Source organism: Perca flavescens, chromosome 1, assembly GCF_004354835.1.
Source record: "Perca flavescens isolate YP-PL-M2 chromosome 1, PFLA_1.0, whole genome shotgun sequence".
Classification (NCBI taxonomy): Eukaryota; Metazoa; Chordata; class Actinopteri; order Perciformes; family Percidae; genus Perca; species Perca flavescens.
The window spans coordinates 23,776,860-23,785,142 of NC_041331.1; the positions used below are offsets into that span (position 1 = coordinate 23,776,860).

Genomic DNA, 8,283 nt, shown 5'->3' on the forward strand with positions numbered 1-8,283 from the left:
TGTTTCTTTTTTTTTCTTTTGAGGCTGGTTGACTTGTCATTTCTTGCAAGCTGTCCTCCTACTCTTTAAGAACATCAGATGATTTTATTAATTTAAGGACATCTTGCATTTGTCCGTAACTGAAGAACCTTTGAATGCACATGGAAACTGCAAGATCCAATACTGAATGAATGTCAGATCTTCTACTATATTTTTATCAAAATTCTTAATTGTATTTTGATGATAATTTCCAATATCATCTTTGCCAGATGATTATTTGCTAATAACAGCCTTTGTCATCCAATCTGCCAGACAGCTACAACACAGCAGGCTGTCAGAGTGAAAGCATGTTATGATGGGAAAAATAAATGTAACATCAATAAAATACATTTTTAATAGAATAAACAGCATTATTATGACACTTGAGTATTCTTCCTCGACGACTACAGCATCACTGCCTTTTCAGAGCAAAATGCAACTAAATCTTTGTCTTTGCGGCTGACTATCATACACCTTGATCATAGTGACAATATGAATCAGCTGTGAATAGGCTGCCATTTAAAAAAGAAAACACTTTAAACCTGATTATTTTCAACGGCAGTGCATATATGCAGCTTCATTATTAAAAACATGCTTTGTCATCGATAATTGATAATTTTTTTTCTCAGTCAAAGAGCATCAGTGTTACCTAATTTACCCTTTCATCCATATATCCAGACCTTATGACAGACCACCTCCTCTGTCCTGCCTGCTCAGCAGCAGCCATTTATGGCTGTGAGATGATCAATGCAGGAGCATGCTGCCCATTCATCTCAGCTAACTGACCTGCCAGAGTGCAAAAAGGTATTTTCTTCAGTTTGCAATATGAAGGGTTTTTCTTTTTTGCTATTATCATTGATGTGACGAAAAAGTATTTCTCGCCTTATCTGCTCATTTAATCTCATCTTCACCCATGAGATTATATTGAAAGTCAATAAACTGTAGGATTTTGTGTTTTTGGTATTAAAGGTTGAAATGCTGACTATGGATAGGATGTAATTTACACTTATGTAAGTCTGCTAGAGCTGAAACAAATAGTCAATTCATTTATCAGTTAATTGACAGATTTTTTTTAGTCAAACATTTTCTAGTTTGAGCTTCTCAATCATGAGAATGTTCTGCTTTTGTCTGTTTTAAATCTCTGTAAATTGAATATCTTTGGGTTGTGGTCTGATGGTTGGACAAAACAAACAATTTAAAGACGTCAGCTTGGTCTGATCAATTATTCTGCCAGTTATTTTCTCATTTAATAGATTAGTCGCTTGGGCTATAAACATCAGACAATAGTCAGAAATGTCAATTACTCTTAGTCTTATCCCAATGTGACATATTAGTTGTAGTAGAATAATTCAGTTTTTAACAATATAAAACATAGAAAAGATGCAAATCTTCACATTTAAAGCTGTAATGCGCGACTATATATTCTCCGATATATTCTCCGATATATTCTCCGATATATTCTCCGATATATTTTAGCCAATGCAAAATTAGTTGATATAAAGCTGATTAAGCCTATCAGCTCCACAAACTCTCTCTGTATTTCTGAGTATAGCTATGTTTAGTCGCGCAGCAGCTCGAGTGATGTGTTTTACGTCAACTTTGGAGACAAAAAGGACATAACAACTACAAGATAATTACCTCTTCTGATGAGTCCATCGTGTTTTTATTTAATCCTTTGTGTCCTCCTTGATTTGACGGGATAAACACTACTAGCAGCTGCGTAGAGGAGGGGAGTGGTGTGCAATCATCGAAGGTTTGCATCATGCAACAACAGTGTTGTGACAGAACCACGTACTATTGCTTTAAGAAGCTGGAACAATATGGTCAATATTCCCAAAAAATAATCTTAAAAAAAGTAAATAATAATTGGCCTTTCATTTCAACTGACTATTGGATCAATCGACTAATCATTTTGCTATAGAATATTGTGATAGGGATTTTCCCAAATTTTAATGACGATTAATCAAGAAAATGTCCGCATTCTAGCATGTTAGTACCATGATACATAAAACATCTAACGAGCCAATATTCAACCACCAGTTTCCCTCACACAGCGGGTCTTTGTGGGCCATATTTTCACTTTCAGATCACCTAAAATTTTATTTTTGACATGAGAGCTAGAGAAATATTTCATTGAAATCTGAGGAACATTTAATTACTCTAATCAAATTTACTTCCACTGACTTCAAATGGCCTGCTTGATGCTTCTCAGACTGCAAACTGTGCACTGTGTAGAGATGAACACAATTTAAGTGGATTGAAATTATAATGAGAAAATTATATCTCGGCTAAGTCACCAGACAGTCACGTTGAAGGACTGATCCAAAGATTAGCTTGTTTTCTAACTTACATGTGATGATGTATGAGTAGTTTCAGCTCTAGTGTCACTTTGTTCATGTTATTTATGACCCTCTTCTCTGTTTAAAGGACATACTGAAAAACGAAGCCTGTCCTAGCAAGCACAGTCACTGGATGTTGTCATGAAGACAACCTCAAAGCCATGTACGCATTTAATTGACAAGCCATAAACACCTGCAGGTGTAAGAAGTGCAACTTCTATCGATTTCTTTTGAACTGGAGCCAAGCCGCAGGGACTCTGAAGTTGATATTAGGGATCTGCCATCCTCCCACTGAGTGATCCACCCGTCCAAGTAGCTGTCACATTTAGTCTGAACGAATGCTCTTCTTGTGGGCTGATTAATTACTGTGTGTAAGAGGTTATCCTGTAATCATCACTGCGAGGTCCCAGAGACAAAGACACTACCACAGTAAGTTCCTCAGCTGTGGAGACAGCGGCCATTAATCAACAAACCACACACTCTACATGTAAGGATTAGTCCTTGACGAGAAAGATAAGTAAATAATTGTGATATATTTTACAACAACCACTTCTGAAGTGATGCCTTTAATTAACTGCTATAAATTATAGAGCATGTTGTCCACATTGAGGCAGAGAAAAGAAACTGAATCCTACCAGCTTGAAAAGGTGCTATTCTGAGGATGACCCTCTGATTGCCTCACAATCCCCCCATTAAACGGTAGAAATGGTCGACACAAATCCATCCTTCATATGGTGTGGGAGGCTGACCCTTTACTCTGTACTCTCCAGTGGCGGGGGGACCGATAAGAAAAAGGAAATTTCCCCCGAGACACAGGATCACTTTCAATTAATTCATTTTTAACTGCCACACACTGCCAATTGCACAGGAGCCTAAGAAAAGTAAATTATTTTGAGTTTCAAAAAATCTTTATAGCCTTGAAATAAATATAGTCACTTCGGTGCCAGGTGTAAGGCTGTTCTCAAGTTGTTTCTTTTTGATTAATAACAGTATCTGTTCAGTTTTAGCATTAATTTAACCTACAGGTAGATACACAGGACTGTATTTCATCATGCTTTATTACACGGCTTTGTTTAATTACGGCATTCTATGGTCTGTTATTCCTTTTTGTAATAATTTTTTTTATTAATATTTTAACATGATCATGTAGGGGGAGGGGTTACAAATTTGAAAAATTGATGAATATAATCACGAATGTCCATGCATTAATCAGCACAGAATTGGCAAGCAACCACAAACAGTACAAAAATAGAAAAACATGCGAGCATTTGTGTTGCCAGCTAGCCATGTCTCTGCTTTGCACAGAGTTCCAAGTTGGAGCTGTCGTTAAGTAATATTACTTCTGGCAAGTTAGGAATGGCTTTGGACAGTATGTTTGATAGCATTTCTGAAATCTTCCAGAACCCTGTAACCCCTGGGCAGTCCCACACCACACAATTTTTGTGCAGAGTGCAGTTTGGTGATGGTGAAGCTTTCATTCTATGCAATGTGCAGGGAGTAAAGTATGTTTTGTGTGTGAAATTATAATGAATAACTTGATGGGGTTCCTGAAGATAGTTGAATGTTCTGCTAGATTAGTCTCCAATTGGGTTGGAGCTATTTGGTGAGAGGTCCTTTCAGTCTGTCAATAGAAAGGGGCTTACAGGAGGCCTTATGCAAGATGGAATATATTGTCAAGACCAATCGGTCTGTTATTTTTGAATAACAGAGCATTGCTATGGATGCCATTCTGATCATAGACTTATACAGACATATTCATAATATGTCATGATAGAAAAAAGCCTTTCTTTCTGATCAGAATGTGTGTTCACATGGAAAATTGCTATAACTGTGCTGATATTCTTCTAATTGTTTATCACAACATTTACTCAAGAATCAGTTGGATGAATATTTCTTTCTAGAGATTACACCTGTGCTATCAGTCTCCATCTGACTTTTCATCACCTGCACCTTGTTAAGAAACAGCTGAAGGGCAAAAAATCTCATTAAAAGAGTCCTTTTTTGACTTTACACTGAAGTGTTTTGAATATTTGTACTTTTAAATAAGACAGCAATGTGGACACAGGAATTGTGAGATGAGAATCACATTGAGTTCAAGCTCATTTATTTATAGAGCCTTTCATCATAAGTATGTCTCAGAGGACTTCACAGGGAGAAGGCAAAACGAAATGTATCTAGCTCTGTCGAATCATAATCATACACATGACAAAGTGAAGTGCTGTAATACATGATGAAACAAGTGAAATGCAAGCCAGCAAACAAAGCACAAGACTCGGAATAGTCTCCCACGTCTAATTAATGTGGACACAATATCACATGTAACTGTACAATCTAATGCAATTCAACAAGTCTGCATTAAATGCTAGCGTCTTGAATCTTACAGTGTATTGTTACTTCTGTATATGTGGATTGAAATATATTGTACAGTGTTCAGTGGAGCTGATGGGGACTAAACACAATGAACACAATTTCATACATTTGCTATATATATATATATATATATATATATATATATATATATATATATATATATATATATATATATATATATATATATATATAATTTATTTATTTATTTATTGTGTCATGCACATACATGTGTTTAGCCCACATGGACTTAAAAGACATATTGTTGCAGTTGTGAAACATTTGTCAAATATGAACATAACTTGTTACACATATAATCATACTGTATTGCAACGACATAACTGTCTTCTGTCTCAGAGTCTATAAATAAAATCAGCCACAAAAAAGGTACACTTCCTGAAACACAGCTCAAGTTGTTATTAGCATTCATCCAGAAGAACTAATCAGAAATGAAGGACATGTTACAAAAAAAGAATAGCCTTTAAATCATCACATAACAAGCAATAAAACACGAAATGGGCTTCATCTTTATGGAAATGGCTATTGGCTAAATTCTGCTTCACATAAGACTCTTCCCTGTAGTAAATGTTTCAGCACTGTACAAGATTGCGTTAGGCTGCACAGGTTATTTCTGATATTGTGTCCAGCACATACTGAAGCCGAGCTTTGTCTACCCGACACCACCAACCTTGAACCTGCAAGAAAATCCTCCTACTTTGCTTTGTGTCGGTTAAAGCCCCGTCCACCTGGTGAAATCTCATTTGAAGTACAGCATTCCCTCACTAAAATTAATTTTAATTATCTCATCTCTCTGTTCATTTTCACATCAGTGTGTTGATAACATGTTGTGCTCATCAGGGGGCCTGTGAAGTGCAGCAGCTCATCTTTTCAAATAAAACCACCAAAAATAAAAACCCACAGGTTGGTAGGCACACTGCCTTACTGGACCAAGAAAGCAAGACGTGTTTGTCTTTAATTTTGTTAAGTATTAGGAAAGTAAATGAGCTTATGGTTGAACATGAAAAGCCAAACCCAGAGGTAACCAAAGAGGGGAGTGGTTTTAACTTTCTCAGCTGGGGAGAAACAATTCTACAAGATGATTGGCACTCTGATTGGCAATTGTTTTATTTAATGTAGAAAAATGAGCAGAAAGTGATGACAGGGGTTTTGTGGAGAAGTAGCAGTCAGGTTTTGGCGGAATATTTAAGGAGAAATGTAAAGGAAATAGAGTTTATAAGCTCAATTTGGTCCTCCAAATACACACTACACTCCTCTGTAAACATCCTTTTGTCTAAGAAAAACTGAAAAATAGTCTTAACGAATTATTTATTGTTATGCTGTGATGACTCAACCTCACCTTAAACTATAAAAAAAACATCACAATACACCTTGTGACAGGTGGAATAGAATGTGAGAAGTACGGTAAAAACATCTATCTTTTAACTTTTCTGACACATTTGACATGTTACACAACAAGGCCTCTTGATATCTGATGTTTTTATACACTATTAAAGACACTCTCTTTATGTGCCAACCCGTTCTCACTCCCAACTCGTAAAATACTGATGCTTGGTCAGTGGCTCTCAGCGTCGCAGACCGATGCAAAAATCACCATTTAGCATCTGTATGGAATGGGCATAGCAGCAGCTCGACCGCGCCGTAAGATGATGTAGTATTAAGAGCTACAACGGTAGCGCGTAGTATGAAAGACCGAAAAACCGGGTAAGGAGGTTGGTTGGGGTGGTGAATGGGTCAAACAACACAAGACTTTCACCCAAGAGACCGGGGTTCGTCTCCCGTTCGTGTCCCTGTTGTTGTCCCGTGTGTCATTGAAACGTACATTTTGTAACCCACCCACGATCTTTTCCTTAACTGTCCTGTTCTTGTGCCGCATGTCAGTTTAACAGATGTCCTGACCCAGAGCATCAAAAAGTGATGCCAAGTGTCTTGACCAAGCGCGTCTATATATGACGCCAAAGGGCTAGACGCGAGTCCCGAGTATCAAATAGTGATGCCAAAAATCCCACCCCCATACCGTCAAAAAGTAACGCCAAGATTCACAACCAAGCAAATCTAAATATAAATATAAAGGAGACTTTTTGTGTAAAGAACAAAGCCAAAGGCACCTGACCAAACGTTGATGCGATGGGAGTGTGTTGCGTGTGTATATGTGAATCCACCATAGACTGTAAAAACTAGGAATCCACGTGTGATTGGGGTGACTCTCCCTGGAATACCTCGCCACCCTCTTTGACCCCCTCTTCTCCCTTGGTGCCTCAGCTCTGATAAAGTTTTCCCTCTCCCCAATTTAGATCTGGATTAATGTGGTTTTTAATCCCTCGTATTTTGTAATAAACTTCACTTACCTTTTTAAACTGAACCACATCTCTGGCTTATTGTATAACGAACCTGTATGCCTTTATATTATTGGTACAGTTAAAAATAAAACAAGTCCCTGGGTGAAATTCCCAGGGTGGCGTGTTTTTGGGTCAAATTTCCATCTAGACCCTTGCTTACTCTCTTTTCTCCATCTGTCGTGTTACTCACGCCACACTACATTTCAGCAGACTGACACACAGTTCATTCAATTCCTTTTGCTCTTATGGTTGTGTTTTTGGTTTTGGATAAGCAATAAAAAAAATGTCATAAGCTCGACAGGCTTGCTTTGCCTAGTTACTGTTGTAGCGCCGCTGTGATTGGACAATAGCAGTTAGGGGGAAGAGTCACTTGAACAGATTATTTGAGCATCATTACATGATTGCAAATACATTTCTTTTTCCAGTCATATTGTAGTTGTCAAATAGCCAACTTTTACATTTATATATTCCATGCAGTATTTTTGCAGCTAGATGCATTTCTTATCACACTGCAGAATTTGATAAAGATTTTCAGTCTGGTGGCCTTTTACTCAGTGACAGAGGAGCAGAAATGAACTTATCATCACTGACCATTATATTAGCAGAAACTAATGCCCAGCATAAAATCTCATTTATTTGTCCTACTTTCTCCATTTTAGCTTTAGATTCCTTTCATCTCTCATGCAGGAATGAAGTGTTTGGTCCACTTTCGGTGGACCTTCATGTGACGTTATTTCGGAAAACATATGTACGGTAGTGAATGGGGAAAGACAAATAATTTTTTGATCCCGTTTGAATTGAGCAAAGGATTACACATAGCCTAGAAATCTAGACTCCCCCCTAGTGGCAGCAAATTTATTTGGCAGCCAGGGGGGGGTCTAGGCACTCTCCGTTGACTTTCAAGCTGCAAAAACCAAATTTTGGTCAGGCCAATCACATTGTGTATACAGTCGGTGGGCGGGGCTTATGTCTGCTGCTGCTGGGAACACTTGGAGTTAAGCTTTTCTTTGATAAAAGAACAAAGAACGGCACAGAAATCATTCTTAAAAAAGGAAGATGTGGTCGGAGTTTTGCCGATATATGTTCATCAATTTAAAAGATAACTTTTCTAGTCAAGAAAGTCGCAGTTTGTCGTAAAACTGTTGACGTAAGACTGTGAAAATACGTAATTAGAAAGACTACACACCAAAGTCGCATAACTG

General features: G+C 37.6%; 1 long non-coding RNA gene across 1 annotated transcript; it reads left to right on the forward strand.

Moving 5' to 3' along the window:
- The first annotated feature begins 702 nt into the window (after positions 1-702).
- Positions 703-4,367, forward strand: LOC114556705 (uncharacterized). Its single transcript, XR_003692735.1, has 2 exons — positions 703-822; positions 2,446-4,367. It is a non-coding gene; the product is annotated as an uncharacterized LOC114556705 (long non-coding RNA).
- Positions 4,368-8,283: the final 3,916 nt, after the last annotated feature.